Raw genomic sequence first — 25,099 nt, 5'->3', positions numbered from 1 at the left:
ACAAACTTTCGGTGAACTTCTACTGGTGATAAATTGTTCAAAACAGTGAATTTTATGACAGCACAATAGTCCACTTTATATATTTGACTGAAACATAAACGACATAACTAATCTAGAAGTCAGCATGAACGAAAGCATTCTTAGGGTCCTATATGATTCATTTTATTGTTCTTGTACTAGCATAACAAAAAACAGACTTCATTTATATCAACATGAAGTGGAGAGAGGGGACAAAGCTGCTACTCCTCTCCCTCCACCAAACCCGAGAAAAAGTTATCTTCACAAACTAAACTCACATCCTGACCCCATCACACTTGCTGCTGGATCAATTCAGATCAGTTTGAAGAAATGTTGATTAGTACCAAGTGCATCCAAAACTGTTGGTCATGAAGCCTCAAATCTATTTCACCATGAAACTAATACGAGTTGCCCCCTCTACGTCAGATTCTGCATATGCTCTTGTATATGAATGCTTTCTCTGTGCCAGGCAAGGAACTTTTTACTTTGCCTTCATATCTGCTTTTGTTTCTCACACTGCAATAAATGATTCTCTAAGCCCTTACTCACAAGAAAGGAAGTGAGGTTTTAATGCCTTGTCGATAATGATGTAAGAAGACAAGGGGGAGAGCTATTTTAGTAGAGGAGTGAAGGGCTCATAAGGAAAAATCCATATCATGTTGAAGCAACCACCCTTGAATTAACCTGGAGTGGTTTAAAGAAACCACATAAAATGACTGGGCAGGGATTTACACTCCATTTCACATGAATTCAGCATCTTAAGCCTCTGCAGCAACTTTACTCACATGCATTATGTATGAGGGATGAATTTTAATAGCGGCAACTATGTACTTAAAACTTATAAAAATAGATACATATTACAAAGTTTTACTGTCCTCCAAAGTAGTCCCCAGCATTGTGTACAATCCATTGTCAGTGATGTGAAAGTCATAGGATTTCCTTAGCAGCATCAGTTGTGTTGATAGGTCTAGTGGAGCAGTATCTTGCCTGACTAATCTCTGTAACAGTTCTGAAGCAAATGCCATAATGTGCTTCCTTCAAATTAGGAGTCAAGCTGAAGTCACAAGAGCTTAGTCCACGGAGTGTGGTGGAATGGTACAGCACTTCCCAGTCCCATCACTCACACAAATCAGTTACAACTTGTGCCACACACACATGAGCAAGACCAGCAAAATGATGGGTGGGTCCTGCAGAAAGTCCACTGCCACTTTCTCTAAGTTGGTCACATGCTGTGTTTCAAAATGAACAGTTTAGAAAAAGAAGCAGTGACACTTCCTTCAGGATCCACCCATCACTTTGGAGGACTTGCTTGACTGCATATGGCACAAGTTGTGACCAATTTGTTTGATAGATGGAGCTGGGAAGTGCTGTAGCGCCCATCACACTCCTCAGACTTAAGCCTCTGTGACTTCAACTTGATTCCTAAACTGAAGGAAGCACTTTATGGCATTTGCTTCAGAACTGTTACAGAGACTCATCTGGCAAAAGACTGCTCCATTAGAATTATCAACACAAGTGACACTGCTAAAGTATTCCATAACATCCACATTGTGGGCAATGGTTTATACACAACACTGGTGACTACTTAGAAGGACAGTAAAACTTTGAAACAGGTATCTATTTTGCAAAAGGTTTATTAACAGCTGCCACTATTAAAGTACCAACCCTCATAGTTTTTTCCACATGAACGATGCTTGTTTTGTCTCAGCAAAGCAGCTATGTTATATTTTAAACATTTTTGAATGGTGCAAGCTTTGTGGTTTGACTTAGCTGCTTTTTATTACTCAAATTCGCCACAATTCATACAAGAACACCAGCATGTGAATATGTGAGAGCTTTAATCATTTTCTCACACACTGCTGTGATAAATGTGTCTCATCCTTGTAATTTGTGCAATGATGTCTACCGAGTAAGGCTGTGCCATGGTTAAGGCACTGGACTTTCACTCAGGAGAAGGATACTCTGGTCAATGAGATTTATTTTTTCATTTGACTTCACTTAAGGTGAATGCCATATGGTTCTGTCAAAAAAAGACCACAGCTGATTTCTTGCCTGGGTTTACACTTCATCTCTTATGAGCACATAATATTATTGACAGGATATTACGTTCTTACGCATCCACTCTTTATTCCATTTTAAAGCTTCAAATCAGTAATAATCACTGAAACTTCTTATAATGTGCAATGTCAAACGTGATTTTGAATTTTGAATCATTTTAATCAGAAATGACTTTTACTCCTGAAGGAAAAGTATGCTTGGAGGAATATTTTCTTCCATGCATGTGATAAAAACTTTGTCAAAACTCCAGAACTACAGGAGAACAATAAAATGACTACTTGGCTTGGTCTCTAAAAATATAACTACCGTATATTGGGAATATTTTGAACAATTTTCAGGTCACATTTTAACTTGATGTGATTATCATGACTGCTTTTTAACTTTTATATTTATGTTAGTGAACAGAGGAGTTTGCATAAAAGGATTACATACTAATTAGAGGGATGCATTTTTTAAAATGCAGAGTACATAATGAAAAAATTGTAGGTGGTTAAAGTTAGCTTGGATTTGGGGATACATTCACTGGCCTATACCTCCGTCATGACTGTCAACTACCATTCCATTTGTGAATTGTGGTCAATATTTCAAAAACATATTAAAACTTCGACTTGCCTTATGAAGCCTCATAAAAGAAAATACCTAGTACGATACATAAATCAAACAGTATGAGGCATCATCAGATTATAAATATAACGAAAGGTACGCAGATAGAGTACCACGCACACAGCTCCAAATTTCATTGAGCATAACAACTTACATCTCGTCCATCTTAAACCTAAATCTTCATTTCAAAACATCCAGTGCAGTTAGAACTAAGGTTATCCATTCTTCATTTATTGTGTCAATATCTAGCACCTGTGGCCAAACAAACCTCATTTCTTATTTCTGGAGATATTTGACATTACACGTTATACCTGAATCACTGCCTGGACAACAACAGCTCGCAATTTGAGCAATATACAACTGATATTTGTTTTCCTTAGTTGTAGGCACATTAAAAATTATAAATGAGACTTCATCTATACACTGATGCTTAATGTTTGTAGTCCTTAGGTCCACACTGTCGTTGGCATCAACATTGTTCAGTAAATTGTGTATATGTAATTCTAGTGGGTAACAATGCCCAGTGGTCAAAGTAATCCCACAGCAGAGAAATTATGCATGAGACCACAGAAATCTTAATATACTATTTGATATATACATGTAAACAAAAAACTAATCAGTTGGCTGTTTTGAGAACTAATCGAGTAACATACAGATAAAGTAGAAAACACTGATGGTTTTGGAGTAAAATGATATCAGTGGATTTTGCAAAACCTGATAAGCCTCTCCATCATACACCATAAAATGTTATGTGAAAATATACAATATTGCAATAAACATTTCTGTTGACATCAAAAGACAACACAGTCACAAGACCAGGGAAGACATTCAGGTTCTCTTACCAACATTTATTACTTCATGCTAGGTATAACCTCTTGAAGACTTATGACTTTACCTTCCCTAAAGAGTTTCCTATGAAACTTTCTTGTATTTATTTACTACAGTCATACATGGGATCCAAATTTTACTTCTTCCTCTGCAGCCATGAAGAAACACTATCCCGATCAACATTCTTGAATTCCAGTATAATGACAACACAGGCTCTCGATCCAATACCATTATGGAGATGGCCATGGTCAGCAATAGGTGGCACTCACAAGACAGTGTGGCCTGCACCAAGGAGGCACTAACATGTACAGTGATGCCCTACAATGAACGAAAGCAGCATGTAGTTGCTGCAGTTACCAGCTTGGGCAGGACATTTATAAAGTGTCTCCAAAAGTGTTGTTTTACCTGTGAAAACATGGCCTGCAAAATCATGAACCGACTGTTTGGTGTGCAATGTCATAATTCATTGTGTTCCTTATCAGACTGAAGCATTGCAAGCCTTGAAATTAGAAACCTCCATGTTGGAAGAGGTTCTTGCAATCGTTAAAGCTAACAAAATCTCAAAATGAGCACACTCTACAGTTTAAGAACATGTGGTGTTTACCATGTCTAAACCTTCCCATTCCTGTGAATTGTATTGAGATCGGGAGTCATCTGATATGTCTTCCAACAGGGATTGGGGGACATGCAAATTCTCACATGAAGAGAATTCAGAGTGTTCTTCAATGGATAGTGATACAGCACACAATTGTTAATAGTAACACCTATGCCCACAGAACATGTCATGAGTTGCATGCTTCAGTTCCTCCAAAATAACCTACAAAGGTTTTTCTGGGTTGCTGTTTTATCATTATGCATTATTGTTCCAAATGTTCTTTCTGGGATGAGGAATGTAATCAATGTAGCAAAAGTGGACACATAGCTGTGTTCGTAACAGCACACCTTGGAAGCTGATCCAGCACTGGTCACTGATGCTATAGCCAAATCACACTCAGCATAATGAGCGACAAACACCACAGTATAAACATGTCAACAAGATGTTCACACAGCTTGACCCATTCACAGGGAAACTTAAACAGACCCTCCTCCAGTTTAACTTAACAAGACCCCCATTCAGTTTCGCCTGATGTGTGTGCCACTGTCTCTTTGCTCAATGAGCTTACACACAAAAAACTGGGTGAGACACCCACCAAATCTACTGTACAGTGATTCTACTGTTACAGTGAGCAAAATGTTCTGCTTTGGGGTGTGTGAATCAAATGCAATGCACAAAAAAATCTCCCCCCATCTCTCTTTCCTGATTGTTGTTTCTGCCTGAGTAAAATAATTTTCAGTTTAGATGCCTAAACCTTCAATTTTCAGATTGATGGCAAACCTGTAATGCAGGGTAGTCATTTCTTCTGAATACCATTTTTAAATTATTCAGCTCATCTTCAAAGAACTGTGTGGTTCACAGATTCTTTTAGCATGGTCCACCAATGTTTTGATCACTCCTCTTTTCTGCTTGGGTTGATCAGAATGTCTGCAAAGATATCTACCTGTGTGAGTGCACTTTCTGTAGATGTTATGTTCCAAAGTTCTGTCATGTATCCAAAGTACTTCTACGTCTAAAAATGAAATTCGACCTCCTTTCTCTTTTTCTATAGTGAACTTTATATTAGAATTAACATTATTCAGAAGATTTGGGAATTCAGTGTGTTCTTTTTCCCCATGAGGCCGTGTAACAAAAGTATCATCCATATACTGAAGGCAATAATATGAGATTTCTTCTTTGCCATCTGAAGGGCTTCTTCTTCAAGTTTTCTTCATATAAAAATTCACTACATCTGTGATGAGCAGGTTCCCCATTGCCCCACAATCAATTTAGGGCATAAAGCCTAGTCTTTACTAGTCGCAAGGATAGACATTTTCACAGAAATTCCATTCATGATCCCAAGCAGAAACTAGGAGTGATTGGTGGACTGAACTAAGAGAATAAGTGAATCACAGTACTTGTCACATGAGCTCAATCACTTAAGAAAACATTCAGAAGCAATGGCTACTCTGACAAACAAATAACAAACTACATACTAAAAGCTGTAGAGCCTCTAAGGAAAAAACAAACAACTAAGAGACAAGTTCTCCTTTCATTAATATATATATATATATATATATATATATATATATATATATATATATATATAAAAAACACCACAGATCACATCAGCAGAGTACTCAGAAAACGTACAGTGTTTAAACCAATAAGAAAGGTGCACAAATATTTGAATACTGAAAGGACTTTAGCACACCGCATCCCACAGCAGGAGTAAATAAAATACCTTGCACTTGTGGCCAAGTGTGCACAGGAACTACAAAAAGAAGTATTAAAACCTGCCTTAATGAATACAAGAGCAACTGTTACCTGGGCAAGATGAATAAATCAGCAGTAGCAGATCACACACCTGGACCGGGAAATCACCACATTCGTTTCTCTGGCACCACTGTTTCAGGAAGATCTAACAATTACTAAGCTAGCTTGTATGGAGAGGCCACAGAAATACAGAAGCACAAATACAATTTCAACAGAACACAAGAATGATTGAAATTACAAAAGATGAGCACCTGAGTGTTACATAGAGCAAACAGAGATAGCTCTTTCCCATTAGGAGCTCTGTAACATACACTGATGTGACTTCACGATCTTATTCAGGAGGCTGATGGCATCACGAACTGCCATCATGGATACATGTAAACTGTTTGACTTTCTGAGCTTGTTTGTGTCTGCAATAGCTTTCTGAGTCATTAAAACCTTTGATGATGTCTCCAGCATTGGTAAACGAAATGTGAAGCAGAGAATTTTGCTTTGGATGACAGCTGGTTGGTTGGTTTAAAGATTAAAGGGACCAAACTGCAAAGGTCATCGGTCCCTTATTTCATAATAACACAGAGCATATTGAAACTATCCACCAGTCAGGCGAAGCACCAAAATAAAAATTCCGGGGGAAGAAAAGCTCCAAGGTCAATGGTAAGACAAAATGGAAAACGGAGCACAGCAACATATAGAAGAAAGGAAGAAGGAATTAAAACTGTACAGCAGAGGACTGTGGCTGGCTGATCACGAAAATAATAGGATGAGCCAGCCACTCTGCAACACGTCAAAACCTCCAGCCTAAAAGATTAGGGTGGAGTCGAATTACAACACAAAACTAAGTAAATTATACAGCACAAAAGAGGGTGACGCAATAAAATTAGAGGGACCTATAAAAGCCGCTTGCTCGAATAAAACTTAAAACACGATCTGCCTTAGAGACACTGTCACCTAAAAGAGATGATAAATCACCCAGAAGATTAAAAGTTCGCCTGAGGGCGGTTAAAAGAGGACATTCCAACAATATGTGGGCCACCGTCATGTTTGCACCACAGCGACAATGAGGGGGGTCCTCTCGACGCAGCAGATGACTATGCGTCAGCCAAGAGTGACCAATGCGGAGCCTACACAGAACAACAGAATCCCTGCGAGAGGCCTGCATGGAGGAACCCCACACAGTCGTGGTCTCCTTTACTCGCTGCAGCTTGTTAGGTGCAGACAGAGTGCGCCATTTGTCTCCCCACATCCCAAAGACCCGACGGTGCAACACCAATTGGAGATCAGTTGCCGGGAGGCCAATCTCCAGCGTCTGTTTGCGGGTAGCCTCTTTGGCTAACTTGTTGGCGAGTTCGTTTCCCGCTATCCCAACTTGTCCCGGGGTCCATATAAACACCACTGAACGACCACGCTGTTCAAGAGTGTGAAAGGACCCCTGGATGGCACCAACAATGGGATGGTGTGGGTAGCACTGGTCAAGAGCCTGCAGACTATTAAGCGAGTCACTGCAAATGACGAAGGACTCTCCAGTGCTGGTACGAATACGCTCAAGGGCACGAAAAATGGCTGTCAGTTCTGCAGTGTAAACACTGCAGCCTTCCGGCAAGGAACGCTGGTCGACACAGTCCACATGAGCATAAGCGTACCCCACATGGCCATCAACCATCGAGCCATCTGTATAGATAACCTCCGATTTATGGTATGTGCCGAGGAGATCTACATCCCAAGTTGTGTTGCTGAGGCAGCGGAGGGCATTCAGATGCTGCCAGCACTGACGCTTGAGCTGATGAATATGTGGAAGCCAAGTAAGCCGGGCATCGAACAGCAATCCCAGAAAACGGTAAGTGTCAACAACCCTGAGCATGGCATCCTGAAGATAGAGCTCAGGGTGGGCATGGACAGTCCGACGCTGACAAAAGTGCATAACTCAAGTCTTCGCAGGAGAAAAGTGAAACCCATGGGTGAGGGCCCATGCCTGCGCCTTGCGCATGGCTACCTGCAACCTACGTTCTGCAACACTAATGGTGGAGCAGCTGAAAAAGATGCAGAAATCGTCAGCATATAACGTGGGTGAGACAGACTAGGCCACAAGGAAAAGTGGCGCGCTCAATACAGAGCCCTGTGGTACGCCGTTTTCCTGGACATGAAGGGAACTATGGGATGTGCCAAGTAAAACGTGGAATGTCCAAACAGATAAAAAATTCTGAATAAAAATGGGGAGAGAGTCCTGGAGTCTCCACCCATGCAATGTGGTGAGAATATGGTGCCGCCACATCGTGTCATATGCTCTGGAGAGGTCGAAAAAGACGGAGACGAGGTGTTGGCGCCTGGAAAAAGCAGTGCGGATTGCAGACTCGAGAAAGACTAAAGTATCGGCAGTGGAACGGCCCTGACGGAAGCCGCTCTGGCACGGAGCCAGAAGACCCCGAGACTCGAGCAGCCAACGCAGCCATCGACTCACCATACGTTCCAGTAGCTTGCACAGAGTGTTTGTCAAGCTGATGGGCCGGTAGCTATCCTCATTAAGCGGGTCCTTACCAGGCTTCAGCACCGGAATGATGGTACTTTCCCGCCACTGCGACGGAAAGACACCATCGCCCCACATGCGGTTGAAGATGGCAAGAACACACCGCTGACAGTCCGGGGACAGGTGTTTGAGCATCTGATTGTGGATGCCATCTGGCCCAGAGACTGTATCGGGGCACTGTGACAGGGCGCTTTGGAGTTCCCACGAACTAAATGGGGCGTTGTACGCCTCAGGGTGGCGAGAAGCAAAAGAAAGCCGTTTGCCTTCCTCCCTGCGTTTTAGCGCGCGAAACGCAGGCGAGTAATTCCCCGACGCAGACGCCCGAACATAGTGCTGAGTGAAATGCTCAGCGATTACATCGGCATCGGTGCACAGCGCCCCGTGGATGGAAAGCCTTGGGACACCCGTAGAGTGCTGCAGTCCATTGATGCACCGAATCTTCATCCACACCTGGGAGGATGAAGCACGGGAACCAATGGTGGAAACGTACCTCTCCCAGCACTCCTGTTTCCGCAGTTTGATGAGCCTCCGGACCTCAGCACAGAGACGTTTGAAGAAAATGAGGTTCTCCAAAGACAGGTACTGCTTATGTCGCTGAAGAGCCCGCCGATGCTCTTTGATGGCTTCAGCGACCTCCGGCGACCACCAAGGCACTGACTTTCGCTGTGGGCACCCGAACGAACGAGGAATGGTATGTTCTGCAGCAGAAACAATCGCTGCAGTCAGTGTCTCAACTGCCACATCGATGGTACCGTGGGGAGTCAACAGTGGCAGCAGAGGAGAACACTTCCCAGTTTGCCTTGCTAAATACCCATCTGGGCAAGCGTTCAGGGGAGCGACGCTGGGGTAGTGAAAGGAAGATGGGAAAATGGTCACTACCACACAAGTCGTCATGGACTCTCCAGTGGATCAATGGTACAAGCCCTGGGCTGCACAACGACAGATCTATGGCCGAGAACGTGCCATGCGCCACACTGAAATGTGTGGCAGTGCCAGTGTTTAACAGGCAGAGGTCGAGTTGGGAGATGAGATTCTTGACATCTCTGCCTCGGCCAGTAATCTTCGTTCCTCCCCACAGGGGACTGTGGGCGTTAAAATCCCCCAGGAGAAGAAAAGGCGTGGGAAGTTGGGTGACAAGTGCAGCCAATTCGGTCAGGGGGACTGTACCACCTGGAGGGAGATAGACACTGCAGGCGATTATGTCCTGGGTAGTCCTTACGCGGACAGCCACAGCTTCCAATGATGTTTGAAGGGGCACAGGAGCACTATATACAGAGGTAAGGACATACACGCAGGCTCCACCTGACACACTATGGTAAGTGCTACGGTTACAGTAATAGCCCCTGTATCCACGAAGGACAGAGGTCCGCATTGCCAGTAACCAGGTTTCCTGGAGGGCAATGCAGAAAGCAGGTGTCACGCTTAGAAGCTGGCGTAGCTCAGGTAGATGGCTAAAATAACCGCCACAATTCCACTGGAGGATGGTACAAAGCGTGTCCTGTAGGGGCATGAAGGCACTGAAAAGGCAAATTACTTCGCAGAGTCACATGCTGCCACCAACTGAGTGACTGACGTCGCAACTTCCATCATTTCTGATGAGACTGCGAGATCCAGGTCATCAGGGGACACAAAGAGCTCGACCTCATCCCCAGAAGCTGAACTAACAGGAAGTGGTGGCGCGGGAACCACTGGGTCCTTATTCTTTTTAGAGAGCTTCCTCTTCTCTCTCTTGTCTTTGGGAGGAGGGTGCGCATGAACTAACAGGAAGTGGTGGCGCGGGAACCACTGGGTCCTTATTCTTTTTAGAGAGCTTCCTCTTCTCTCTCTTGTCTTTGGGAGGAGGGTGCGCATGCTGGCAGGGCTTTCCTGACGTATTGTCAGGAACAGAGGAAGAGCATGAAACCCTTCGACCAGCAGCTGGTGGCTTCGTCAGCCACTGGCTAGTGTCTTGGGAGACATTGGTAGAGTCCTTGGAAGGGACTCCCCCAAGGGACCCCTTCCGAATGAAGGAGGCCGGAGGAGGCTGTTGCATCTCCGGCAGAGTAGCTGGAGAAGGCTGTCGCTTCTCCGGCTGAGAGGTGGGGACTGACGTTCCCGGTTGTTCGGGCCGCACTGCTCCCAAACTGGGTCTTTCGGGAGTAGTGGAAGAGAGAGTGGCCTGTATCAGCGGTGGGGCAGGCATAACGTGATTTCTCTGTGGGCCAACAGAGAAGGGAGTCTTTGCAGGAACTGGTGGCGGCAGTGTGACGGTAGCATAACTCCTCAACATAGGTGTGGGGTTGAGTCGTTCTAGCTTCTTCTTTGCCTCTTGGTAAGTTAAACGGTCCAAGGTCTTAATTTCTTGTATCTTCCACTCTCGTCGGTAGACTGCACAGTCTGGTGAGCAGGGAGAATGATGCTCCCCACAGTTAACGCACGTGGGAGGCGGAGCACATGGAGCATTAGGATGCGAAGGTCGTCCACAATCACGACACATGGGGCTGGCTGTGCATCTGGAGGACATGTGTCCGAATTTCCAGCACTGGAAGCATCGCATAGAGGGTGGAACATAGGGCTTGACATCGCACCGGTAGATCATGACCTTGACCTTCTCAGGCAAGCAGTCGCCCTCAAAGGCCAGGATGAAGGCACCGGTAGCGACCCTATTATCCTTGGGCCCCCTAAAGACACGACGGACAAAGTGTACACCTCATTGTGCCAGGTTCTCCCGTAGCTTGTCATCAGACTGTAGCAGAAGATCTTTATGAAAAATAATCCCATGGACCAAATTTAAGGACTTATGGGGAGTGACGGTAACGGGGATGTCACCGAGCTTCTCACAGGCGAGTAATGCCCGTGACTGTGCAAATGAAGCTGCTTGTATCAGAATGGCCCCGCGCCTCATTTTGGAAAGTGACACCACTTCCCCAAACTTATCTTCGAGATTGTGCACAAAGAAAAGAGGCTTAGTCCCCAAAAACGAATCCCCATCAGTTCTGCTGCACACAAGGTATTGCGGTGAATACGGCTCCTGTCTGTCTGCAGCCCTACGTTCCTCCCATGGTGTGGCTAGGGAAGGGAACGATTTGGGGTTATATGTCACAGCGTTAAATTCCACCTTACCACGCTTAGAGACATTGGCGGTCTTGTGACCACCAGATTGAGATTTCACCCGCTTCATTGCGGGGCATCCGCCCCGATGCCACCGACTCCGACCAGGGGCTCTCCCCACGGGCACCACCCAGCCACAGCAAAGGCCACTTGGCAGGATGGCTGTTGCCAGGAGTCCCGATGCCCCAGAGAGATGGGCATCTACTCCTTGGCTTACTTGGGGAGGTGTCAGCTCAGGCATCGGCAGTACGATCCCTGTGTTGTCAGGGGGCTACAACCTAGAGGGTACATGACGACCCCACCACAACGGGCTGGCTACCGTGCTGGATTTTGGGTGCCATGGGCAGTCCATAGTGATCATGGGTGCAGATGGTAACGCACTAAAGGCGTAACTTACACAATCCATCAGGTGTGTATGCCCAAAATGAGGGATGGAGGGTGCAGTTACGATGCCAAGATGATAAAGAGTGCCAAGGTCATAGGGCACAGAGGACTGATGGTGCACCACGTAAGATGTCCTTCCCCAAAAGGCTCGTACTTCTGTTGAATTTGGAAAAAATGGAGGTCAAACCCCAATGGGGACCATCACATTAAAGGCCGAAACAGTTGAGACTCCTTTTAGTCGCCTCTTACGACAGGCAGGAATACCATGGGCGTATTCTAACCCCCGAACCCGCAGGGGGTTGGATGACAGCCTAATACACATAAAACAAATATCAGCAATATCACAAATAACGGCTTTGAAAGCCAGCATTCTATGGTCACCTGTTTGTTCTCACATGAGTAATTTGTAAACAATCACCTCTGTAGATTGACTGCATTTCCCTCACATTCTACAAATAAACTAAAGTCTGCCACCTGATTTACACATCACTCAGCCTATGCGACTGCTTCATTTCATGTCCCTACAAAGTTTTACATTCAGGGATTTATATGATATTACTAATTCCAACTGTGACTCATTGCCACTGTAGTGATAAAATAAGCTAGTTTTTTTTTTGTTTGTTTTGTTTTGTGAAGTACACATTTCTGAGTATTTAAAGCAAGCTGTCAAACTGTGCACCAATTTGAAATTTCATCAAGACCTGACTGAATATCTCTTCACTTTCTTGTACTTAATTGTAGACAACTGCATCATCTGTGAAAAGTCTGAAGTTCCTATTAATATTGTCTGTAAGTTCATTAATACTGTGTATGAGACAGGCAAAATACCCTCAGACTTCAAGAAGAATATAATAATCCCAATCTCAAAGAAAGCAGGTGTTGACAGATGTGAAAATTACTGAACTATCAGTTTAATAAGCCACAGAAGCAAAATACCAACACGAATTCTTTACAGACGAATGGAAAAACTGATAGAAGCCGTCCTCGGGGAAGATCAGTTTGGATTCCATAGAAATGTTGGAACACGTGAGGCAATACTGACCCTACGACTTATCTTAGAAAATAGATTAAGGAAACGCAAACCTATGTTTCTAGCATTTGTTGACTTAGAGTAAGCTTTTGACAACACTGACTGGATACTCTCAATTCTGAAGGTGGCAGGGGTAAAAAATAGGGAACAAAAGGCTATTTACAATTTGTACAGAAACCAGATGGCAGTTATGAGTCGAGGGACATGGAAGGGAAGCAGTGGTTGGGAAGGGAGTAAGACAGGGTTGTAGCCTATCCCCAATGTTATTCAATCTTTATATTGAGCAACCAGTGAAGGAAACAAAAGGAAAATTCGGAGTAGGAATTAAAATCCATGGAGAAGAAATAAAAACTTTGAGGTTAACCTGATGACATTGTAATTCTGTCAGAGACAGCAAAGGACCTGGAAGAGCAGCTGAACAGAATGGACAGTGTCTTGAAAGCAGGATATAAAATGAACATCAACAAAATCAAAACGAGGATAATGGAATGTAGTCGAATTAAATCGGGTGATGCTGAGGGAATTAGATTAGGAAATGAGACGCTTAAAGTAGTAAACGAGTTTTGCTATTTGGGGAGCAAAATAGCTGATGATGGTCGAAGTAGAGAGGATATAAAATGTAGACTGGCAATGACAAGGAAAGCGTTTCTGAAGAAGAAAAATTTGTTAACATCGCCATAGATTTAAGTGCCAGGAAGTCGTTTCTGAAAGTATTTGTATGAAGTGTAGCCTTGTATGGAAGTGAAACGTGGACGGTAAATAGTTTAGACAAGAAGAGAATAGAAGCTTTCGAAATGTGGTGTTACAGAAGAATGCTGAAGATTAGATGGGTGGATCACATAACTAATGAGGAGGTATTGAATAGAATTGGAGAGAAGAGGAGTTTGTGACATAACTTGACTAGAAGAAGGAATTGGCTGGTAGGGCATATTCTGAGACATCAAGGGATAACCAATTTAGTATCAAAGGGAAGCGTGGAGGGTAAAAATCATAGAGGGAGACCAAGAGATTAATACACTAAACAGATTCAGAAGGATGTAGATTGGAGTAACATGGAGAGCTGCATCAAACCAGTCTCTGGACTGAAGACCACAACAACAATGTCTTTAATATACAACATGAACAGTATGGGTCCCAACACATCTTCCTGGGGTACACTCGAAGTTACACATACATCTGTCGATGACTCTCCATCCAAGACAATTTTCTGTGTCCTCACTACCAAAAAACCCTCAATCCAGCCACAAATTTCATGCTATACCCCATATTATCATACTTATGATAAGAAACTAGGTGTGACATCGAGTTAAATGCTTTTCGGAAATTGAGAAATAGTGTGTCTACCTAACTGCCTTGGTCCATAACTTTCAGTACGTCTCATGTGAAAAATGTTAATTTAGGCTTGCTTGATGGATGTTTCTGAAATCTGTGCTACCCTTCTTGTAGATGGATGTGACCTGTGCCATCCTTCTTGTAGATGGAGGTGGCCTGTTCTTTTCCCCCCCAACTACAAGGCACAGGTTTTTGTTTGAAAGATCTGCAATAGAGCGTGGTTAACAGAAAAAGAGTGTGGTTAACAGAGGGGCTAACTCAGCTGCAAATTGCATATATAATCTGATAAGGATTCCGTCGGGCCATGGAGCTTTGTTCAATTTTAATGATTTTAGTTGTTTCTCAATGCCACTGCCACTGACATCTATTTCATTCATATTTCCAGTGGTATGAGAATAAATTGTGGCAATACTCATGGGTTTTCCTTTGTAAAGGAACTTTGTTGTCTCAGTTGATTAATTACACAAAAGGTTCTTTAAAAGAAACAGAAATACATTCAGACATGTAACTCTGACCATTTATTAGCTTCAGTGTCGGTAAACTGATGCCAAATGAAGATCATGCTCAATGTTCAAAATATAAACTTCTGTTCTAGAAGAATCACATACCTAGTCACTTTTAGATCATACTGATCACTCATTTCACTTACTTTTACCACTATTTCTTACTTTAATTCATCATACTTTTTTATTCCCTTGTGCAAATGTCTTGTTGCCTTGGCAGCCGACACTCAGTCCACTGACCACAACAGGCCTGTTAATACACCTACCATTTCCTACAACTGAAAACCAGAATGGTGAATGTGGTTTGAACTTACTGAATACAAAAAAAAGTGGCAAGCTACAAACTAAAATACATAACAGTGCCCAGATATGATATACACACCTCCTATACTGTCAAAATAAGCACATGGTGCTTAAAGAGATTTTGAACAGTATCCTACTGGCGGCTATGATAGATTTATTATTTTGAATAGGCATTTTTAAGTTCCTAAGCAGTTATAATAATAATTTTTGATATCGCAGCAGACTGGCAGTGGTCACATTTCATAGTAGAACAGAAAAAGCCCAGATCGCTACAGTTATTTACTTATTATTTCTAGTAACTGGTTTCAGTCTAAGCAACCGTCTTCACACCATGAGCTCCTTGATGACATGTGGAGCCGGTTGTCAGAGCTGCTGTGCATACCGAAAAGTACTAATCGACAACTGCAGATGTCTGGACTGACTGTTTCTTTTGTACAGTTAAATAAGGCAGTAAAATAGGTGGTGCAATCCCATTCATGAAGGGTTTATTAAGAAGGATAAGAAGAAATATTCAAACTCATAACAAACATGTTCACTTTACAGGTGGAAAGAACAGACTCCCACGATCGTGAACCAATTTGCACCGACAACTCACCAACACATAAGTCACAAATCTTTCCATAGCGCACTGTAGATGAAACTAGATAAAAAATAGGTTCTTTCATTTTAAGACAAACACCAATGAAAATTGCAGAATGTTTAATTTTGTAATCTACTAAGAGTAAGGATATGTATTTCTGTCATTAAATTACAAAGCCTTTGGAGGCTCTACACGAGTTTCTCTGTAATTTTCACTTAAGTAAGTGGAAGTAACATAAATGTATAAATACTACAAGTTTGTGGACAGACAGCAGAGATGTACATCGTATTCGGCTCAGTCCATTAACCAATCCCCTAAGGTTTTCCGTATTACTTTAATCAGTTTAGTCCATCTAAAACACCATCTGCTCTACTGAAAGGTGTTTAATCTACCAACTAATATCTCTCTTCAAATACTATTCCAGCAGAAGTGCAACTCTTCTTTCTCTTTTTTCCCCTTTATCATTATTTGTTACATTTTGGAAGACAATCTATTAATTCTTCATATTTTCTTTCACCATTAGCTGGGATTGATTTGTAAAGGGGACACTGCTAAGAAATGATTAATTCAGCAATAATACAAGTAAGGTTGCTGCTATACCAATACATTATTTGCAAAGTTTGACACAAAATGAAGCACATAAACTGTTCACAAGCTTTCAAGTACTTCTGACAATTCTGACAAAGTTCAGAGATAAAAAATGTGAACAAGTAGGAATCTCTCTTCCGCTAATGTTATAGCACTGGAGGAGAAAGAAGAAAAGTGCACACATTACAAAATAAAAGATGGCTTACCACTGTAAGGACAGGAAGTTGTAATGGCAAGGAATCTTAAAATATTCTAGTGGCCTATAGTGGATGGCAGGTCAGCCCATCCAGTTTCAACTCAGTGATTTGGTAGCCGGGTTAGATGATATACGGACTGGCCCATATCAACCATCCCTTCAAGAGCAATTTGGATCCAGCAAAATTAAACTAAACAAATTTTAAACATGTTTAAATTGTCAACAACCAACCACCTATACATTTAAATGTCAATGCAACATTAAACATCTACGCAGTCAGGACTTCATACATGACAATAACGATGTAGGAAAGCTGAGAAACACTCAAAAAGCCTTTCTAGATGAGGAAACTGACACACATAATCAAAATGAGTTTCTCATACAGAAACAATTAGCTGACAAAAGAAATCAAATTATAATCTGTGGTGATTTTAACATTAAATTTCTGAATGACTCAGAAAAATTAAATGATTTTGTAATGCTATTTAACACTCATCGCCTAAGCCCTGTTGCTAATTCCTCTGCCCTCTGCCCGCCCCCCCCCCCCCCCCCCCCCCCCCCCCGGTTCAACACAGGAATGCAGACCCTAACAGACAGCATATCAGTTAATAAAACATTTTTGGGTTTCAAGCAGCGTCAAGTGGTTCACTGCCCACGACCTTTTGGCAGAGATCTCCTCTGCCATTGTCAAGTGGATGACTGTCATGTGGTTGTCATTGCCGTGCTTATATAGCCGCACCGTCACTCATGATTTCACTGGTGCTCGGTCCCGCACCATATATGGTAATGTTTTGGCTGTGTGACCGCCGGGCCCACTTCAACTCCCTCAACACCAGATCCCATGCTGTACTCAGCTGCAATCCACCATCTCTATTGAAGGTGTTGTCAGAAATTCTAATCTCTATGGCCTCGTTTATCACGCTATCCCAGAAGCCATTAGTTCCTTTAATAATAGACGTCTCATCAAATGAAGCCGAAAGCTCGTGGACAGTAAACCACTTGATGAGGTTTGAAAGCCGAGAATGTTTTATTAATGGATATTGCTGCGAAAGCAAGTATTCGTACAGACAGCATATTATTAATAAACACTGCAGAGTTTATCTTGGTCTCTGAGATCATTAATGGTGGATGATAAACACAGTCTTGGGAAGTACTACAAAACTATGGGCATATAAAAAAGTCTTCCTTCAGCCTAAAATACATACTTTTTCAAGTGTATTGGCAAACCAAACCTGGGATGAAGTGCATACATAAAATAAAGAAGATGCATTTTTTTTAAGTTCTAGAGATTGTTAAACTAATTTTGGAGGAGACATTTTCAAAAGTGGTCACTTCAGCAGCAGCAGCAACAGCTAAAGAAAACAAGTGCGTAGGCATTAGAAAGTCTTCTGAGGCTCTTAAATATAACACTCCTTTAAATAACTCTGTACAAATTCTGAGTTCCTAAATTATCATCGCAACTACAAAAAGATGCAACTGAGGGTACTGCTTTTTTGGGAAAAAAGTAGCATGGGACATCATTAAAGAATGACTAGAGAAGGCAGACGCAAGTACAATAATAGAACAATAAAAATGGGAGTAGATTTATAGAAAATCCAGAATAACTAGTAAATTTTGTAAATGAATATTGGCACCTCATGCAATATTGCACCAATGTCCTACAATGTGGTGACCTACAGTCTTTTGACTTACAAAGGTAGTAATCAAAACTAAACTGAATAGCAACAATGTGTATAAATTGAAATGTTTAAAACTATTTAAATTTTATAATTAATAGTTTAACAATGCATTGAATAAAATAAAATGAAAATAAATGTTGGTATCTGTGGGAATCAAACCTGGGCCCACGACTTACCAGTCTATGCTTTAGACTACTCGCCCAGGGTGGAGCCACAACAACAGTGCTTAAAATCCCTGATTCTCTACACTTGCACAATACGCTACACACTATTTCAAAGAAAAATATCGATTTTTTAAATTCAGTAATCTGGGGCAAATGATTGACTTCAGATTAAATATTTGTTTAGAACATGATCTTTCCTTCCGAAAATCACCTTGATATTCATCTACATTACTCTCCAGTGCTGGTTTTACTCCATTTAGTATAATCTTGGAAAATATGTTATATGCAACTGGTTGCAAAGAAATTCCTCTGTTGTTGTTAACGTCTTGTTTATTGACTTTTTTATGTAGTGGATGAATCGAGGCTACCTTCCACTCTCCTGGGAGTTTTTCTGTTTTCCAAGTTTTCTCAAAGATTAATTTTAACCCCCTCTTTTTTTTAATTTTTGGTGGAGGTCAATCGTCTTCTAAATTTTCATGAGTGTTCGAGTATTCTAGTTTATGGATTGCTTCTGGGCAATTAAGAAACTGATCAAAATATTTTGCAGATATTTCGAAGTGTTCAGTGTTATGTAAGCCAATTCGGTGAGCCTCATTACACACTCTTCTGCTGTTACATTTACATTTGAGGTACATCTACCTAACTCTTTAAATCTCACTTTCTCATCCAAAGGCCTACTGGAAAAGGTCGTCTTTAATAGGTCATCTACAGAAAAAACACTCCTACTAAATTTTCTCGTATACTCACTTGTTTTACCACAATCTAGTCTACAGCCTTTTGACCTACATGATAGTAATCATAACTAAATCGAGTATATTAATTTTACGTATATACACTGAACCATTATTTTTAAATTTTATAATAGTTTAACATTGTGAGGAATAAAATAAAATGGAAAAAATATTGATATCAGCTGGAATTATCAGTGTGTAAACACTTTCCCATAGTGCCATCGGGACAACAGCCCTTTAGTAAGTCCTCATACTCTACGTTTTCACAATACGTTACATGCAATTTCAAATAAAAATACTGACCTGGTGCTGTGAGCAACACAGCACTTGTAGAGCTAGAAGGGATGATGTCATAACAGAGCATGCGCAGTAGAAAACACACAGCTGCGTCGCTTCTCTGAGTTGATCGGAGAGCGGCTGATAGTCATTTCAGCACTCGACACTGGTTTCTAGTTATCACGAGACAGCACTACAAAACATGTTTTTGTATGTTTAATTTGCATATGAGCGTGCATTCAAAAAGAAATGGCATAATTTTAGTGCGATTTCCGGTTCGCATTCGAAGAGAAATGTCATAATTTTAGTGCAATTTCCAGCTCATATTCAAAGCAAAATAAAATAATTTTACTGTGGTATTTACAGTGTGTTGTAACACATTGTTTGTGGTTGTTGTAGTCTTCAGTCCTGAGACTGGTTTGATGCAGCTCTCCATGCTACTCTATCCTGTGCAAGCCTCTCCATTTCCCAGTACCTACTGCAGCCTACATCCTCCAGAATCTGCTTAGTGTATTCATCTCTTGGTCTCCCTCTACGATTTTTACCCTCCACACTGCCCTCCAGTACTAAATTGTTAGCACATGATAACTGGCCACCACTGTAAATGATTATTTCTCAGGCACTGCTGAGAAGTTGCGACAAAATTTCCCTGAGACAGGTGTAGCATCCAAAATGAATTTTGCAGCCAGACCAACAATGTAAGCCACATCAGAGCAGGAAGTCAGAAGAACAACACAAAAATTACAAAAACAGAAGTCAGCAGGACTAGATGAGTTGTTATGAAACCATACATGGACAGAGAAATTCTGCAGTAGATACCAGCATCCAGGTTCATGCTGTGTACCTTGATTTTCAGAAGTAGGCAACACAGATAACAGCAGTTATGATGCTGAAAGTAGGCAACATAAATAACAGCCACCATTTCTCTCCCTGCTGTGAAATAGGTGTGCTCTGCCTTGTCAAGATTCATAAGCCACTGAATGTTCCCTAAGATTTTAGTTTCCTAATTAGTTTTAAGTTTATAAGTATTGAAGGCTGCAATATTATTAATTCTTAGTAAAAATAAAAAATAACAAAGTATTACCACATTAAAGCTGCAATGTTATTAATCCTTATTACGCATTCATTTCTTCTGATACCCAAATGGATGGTAATCGAGAATTTGAGATCCCATCAATAGCACTCAGTACTTCATACCAATACACTTGTTCTTGGATTGCAGGTGCAGATATGGAGGTGTTACAATTTACTTGGTGCACAATATGGTGATCTTGCCATGCGGTGGTCAGGTGCACCTGATTGGTACCTTGACGATGCATATGGCTGCCTTCATGTTCCCCGAAAGCCAACATTAGGCGATTGTGACATCTGAATGTTCCACAAATCTGGATATCAATGATTTGACCAACTGGCCAAATGGAGACCCACAATGAAGACCCTTCCAAACCATGTCAGATGCTGGTAACACTGCCTCACATGAGTATGTGATCACTCAACATCTGACACTGTCATGCCCCTTATACAACCTACCATGCCCATTAACAGCACGGTGCACAAACAATATTAAGGCATTCTGGTGGCCATTCTACCCATCACAGACAATTTTCGCTCTATGTCATTTACATACCCACTGATGGTGCATATGTACTTTAATACAAGGTTACACAGATATTTGACCACATCCTCTGGCTGATTAATTTATTTGTCATGCAGTGCATATATACATAGTGAACAGTGATGGATGTATAATGCCTCTGAAGTTACTTTTACATTCAGAGATGAAAAGGCTTACACAGGATACAACAGCATGGAGAGCTATGTCAAATCAGTTTTCAGACTGAACACGATGACGACGACATGGCAACATGCTTTTTCTATTTGCACAGAATTCCTCAGCACAACCACAAAACTGATTTGATATTCCAAGAGTATACATTTTGCTCATTAGACAACAGTGTAAAACTGTATTGAATGCCTTCTGGTCATCAAGGAACATAGCATAAAATGACAGATATCAGTGGGTAGAGCATCTCTCAAGGTTTCAGAGGTACTTATGAATAATGCTGTACATAGAGAACCTGCAAAGCTAGAAAATAAAGAAGACTTACAGAAGGTTGATGCTTGGTGCAGGAATTGGCAGCTGACACTCAACAAACACAAATGTAATGTGTTGCTCATAAAGAAGTAGGAAGACCTGTTATTGTATGATTATATGTTTGGTGAACAGTCACTGGAAGCAGCCAACATCTATTAAACACCTGATAGTATGCGTGCAAAGTAATTTAAAGTGAAACAACCACATAAAAAGTATTAAAGGAAAGGCAGATGCCAGACTGAGATTCTTTGGCAGATTCCACAGTAACAGCAGTAAACAAATGTAAGGGGTGGATTACAGAACCCTCATTTGACCTATACTCGGGTACTGCTCAACAGTATGGGACCGTTACCAGAGAGAACGGAGAGATAACACATGAAGACAACAAGAGAAACAGCAAACTGTATTACAGATTTGTTCAGTAAATGTGAAAGTGTCACTGAGATACTCCAGTGCTAGATGTAGATTTTGATATAATAAATGAGTCTTTCAATTCAGATAACTTTCCAGAGTATTTCAAGCATTCACAGATTGTGCCTCAGCTACAGAAAGATGATGTGAAAATATAAAAACTACAGGCCAGTTTCCATACTCTTACTACTGAGTTATCCGAATAAACACAATATTCTTAAAGAAGCACAGTTTAGCTTCCAAGGCAGCAAAATTACAATAGCAGAGTTAATAAAAATGGTATACTTAGTAATAGTAGTAGTAGTAGTAGTAGTAGTAGTAGTAGTAGTAGTATTCACCCATGGATCACTTTTACGATGATATTAGTCATGTGTCAGTACTACAATTAAATTACAACAAAAGTAACATAACTCAAGTAAGGCTTTTACATACATACAGGGCTAGTTCGACAAGGATGGGACAGGTAGTGGCATTACAGTAGGAACCATTCCAGCATTTGCCCAAAGTTATTTCTGAAAATATATCTGTGACACAGTCATCCCTGTTGAGAGCACTAGGTTTTATGTCTGCTGATAGTGTGTGTGGCGTTACATTGTGAAATAAAATGTGCATAGTGTGTGCAGTAACTGGGAGTTAGAAATGAATGAAAGGTGCCTTTTACCTTAGTACATAATTTCGTTACATAACATTATTGTACATAAAAGGAACAGCTAATATGAGGTTCCAGTCACATATGGAAAATAATGTACAAAAGGTGAGGGATGGCCCACAGTTACAAAGATGCATAATTTTTAATGAAACTATTGCATGATCGCAAACATTTTAACATAGGTGTTCCTCAAGACAGTCTATTGAGACCAACTACATTCTCAACAGGTGTCTATGACTTTTCAGACAATATAAGACATGGATACAAAATTCTCTTTGCTGATGACAACAACATTGTAGTCACTGGTATAACATCAGAGCTCCTTGTTGAGCTGACAAATAACACTATGAAGGAACGGTACAATTAGGCTAAAAGATATGTAATAAACTGGCATTAAAACGAGAGAAAACAAACAGCATTTTAAGAGGGGGTAGAACTATTGTCTCTTTAAAACACAGATGATAAATTTACCCATTATACAGTAAACACAAAGGTTTTAGGGATAAATATACATTGTCAACTTATGTGGAATGAACACACAAAAATACTGACAGTAATAGTGTTTTCAACATATTGTATCCACAGAACCTTATCATTACAGAGTAACAGTCCAGATGCTTGTGGTGACATGTTAACCCCATGTACATTCAGTTCCATGGATTAAATGCATATAACACATATACAATTTTCAAACTGCAGATAAAAGTTGTATGGATAACGACTGATGGCTTGTTGTTAACCAAGTATTTAAAACTGGGTATCATTATAGCAGCAAGTGAATTCCTAAACTAATCTCTTGTGCAGCATTTTATTTCAGTGATTAAAATTGCATGATAATTTGTCAAAGGAGATGAAAAAGATAACTACACTACATTTACTTAATAAGACAATCGCATAGCATACCCCGTAAAAATGCATACTACACAGTTAAAGATTACTTAGAAAACTCAAGAGTAGAGGTGAATAATACAGAACGGAAACTGCTGTTGTGGGATACCAATATCTCACTATTTTCCTGAATTCAACATCTCACTCATCATGAGGAGAAATTGGCCCAGTTCCTCAGACAGGCATAAAGGAAGAGATTGACATGTAAACAGAGGAATGGCAGCATGGCCATGGCTATAAAAACACCTGCAAGAGTGTGGAGTTTTGTACAATGAAAAGTCTGAAAGGACTAAAGAAACAGTTCATAACCATTCTTATATTATTAAATTAACTTGTCTCAAGTATGTACATAAGAGAACTGTATGTTATGTATAACCAATTGAGATAGTGCATTTGTTAATACATTGCTCTAAGATATGGGAGGTCTTGCTCAGCCCATTCATTCTGGTTTAGATATTGTGTGGTTTTCCTATAAACTATTTCGGGGTGATTCCTTCAACATGTCACCCCCCACCCCTTTTTCTCTAATCATTAGACATTTTTATATTTATTTTTCTGTATATATGATTATGTTTTCCTTGTATTATGCTGACAGATCATATATTGTTGTAAAATGATTATTAAACAAATAAAGCAATGATAGTGATTTGAAAGTTAACACTTACTCTATGATATGAAAGTTTATCTAGTCATTTACTGACTCTTTGACCATGACACACAACTAGCCAACTGATAACTTAAATGATTACAATGAAGTGGTATTATGGAAAATGGAGTAATTAATAAACAGACTGAAAATTTGAAGGCAGCATTACAGGAAGGTGACTGGGATTTAGATTTGATTATATGTACTATGTGTACAATGTGACTAATGTCAATTCCGAATTTAATAGACTTCAACTAATTTCATGTAATAAGGAATACTGTGCTCCCTTAAAGAAATTCACTTAAAAGAACAAGAGAAAGAGAGAGAGAGAGAGAGAGAGAGAGAGAGAGAGAGAGAGAGAGAGATGGGGAGGGTGGGGGGGGGAGGGAGAGTGCAAACCTGTGTATACCATCTGAAATAAAAATTTCAGATCATAAAATTAAATGTCACTGTGCAACAGTCATAAGAGAAACTGACAAGACAGGTAAGGAATATATAGGCAATTTATTAAGTCACATAAGCAACACATCTCTATCACAAGGAATATATCCATACAGACTGCTATATGCCACTTTTTTACTGGAAAGGTAGTATGGCAGATGCTAATAAATGTGTGTTGCAGCATCCTTCCTTCTCACAGTACTAGAGAAGATTGTGTATGCAACAACAATAACATACCGATTCAAAAATAAAATACTTCAAATAAATCTCCATTTGGATTTCAAAAGGGTCTCTTGACGAACCCTGCCACTTTTAATTTGTGAACCATATTATACACATTTTAATAAGAAAACACTACCAACCGGTATTTTCTGGGGCTTGTCAAAGCATTTGATGGTGCAGTTCACTGTTTTCTTAAACAGAGAAGCTCAAATACTACTGTCAGATCTAGCTAGTACCAGTAACTGGCTTACGTTATCTACAATAATGTACAGTATTACATTAAAAAACCCACAGAGCATAAAAAATGAAACAGGATTGTCAGAATGGGAAATAATCATAATAGGTGTACCATTAGGATGTTAAAATATAATTAATTATAATTATCTTTGATGATTTATAATCTCATTTCCAAGAAGTAGAAATAGTCTTCTTTGCTGACAATGCAACTAGCCCTATTATAACCACACCTCATGGAGAAACTTCAACACATGAACATGTAAACAATATTTTACT

General features: G+C 40.7%; 1 protein-coding gene across 4 annotated transcripts in view; it reads right to left on the bottom strand.

Moving 5' to 3' along the window:
- Window positions 1-25,099, bottom strand: part of LOC126175333 (2-aminoethanethiol dioxygenase) — a 52,228-nt gene that overhangs the window by 22,734 nt on the left and 4,395 nt on the right. For 2 of the 4 annotated variants that reach the window (XR_007535551.1, XR_007535552.1), the window contains exon 2: window positions 19,262-19,427. The exons of the other annotated variants lie outside the window; for them this stretch is intronic. The gene's annotated coding sequence lies outside the window, so the exon portion shown is untranslated. The remainder of the gene's footprint in view (window positions 1-19,261; window positions 19,428-25,099) is intronic. 4 annotated transcript variants of the gene reach the window in all.

The sequence above is a fragment of the Schistocerca cancellata genome, chromosome 3 (assembly GCF_023864275.1).
Source record: "Schistocerca cancellata isolate TAMUIC-IGC-003103 chromosome 3, iqSchCanc2.1, whole genome shotgun sequence".
In the NCBI taxonomy this organism is placed as follows: domain Eukaryota; kingdom Metazoa; phylum Arthropoda; class Insecta; order Orthoptera; family Acrididae; genus Schistocerca; species Schistocerca cancellata.
Note: the sequence above shows the minus strand (reverse complement) of the source record. Positions and strands in the feature narration are given on the sequence as shown.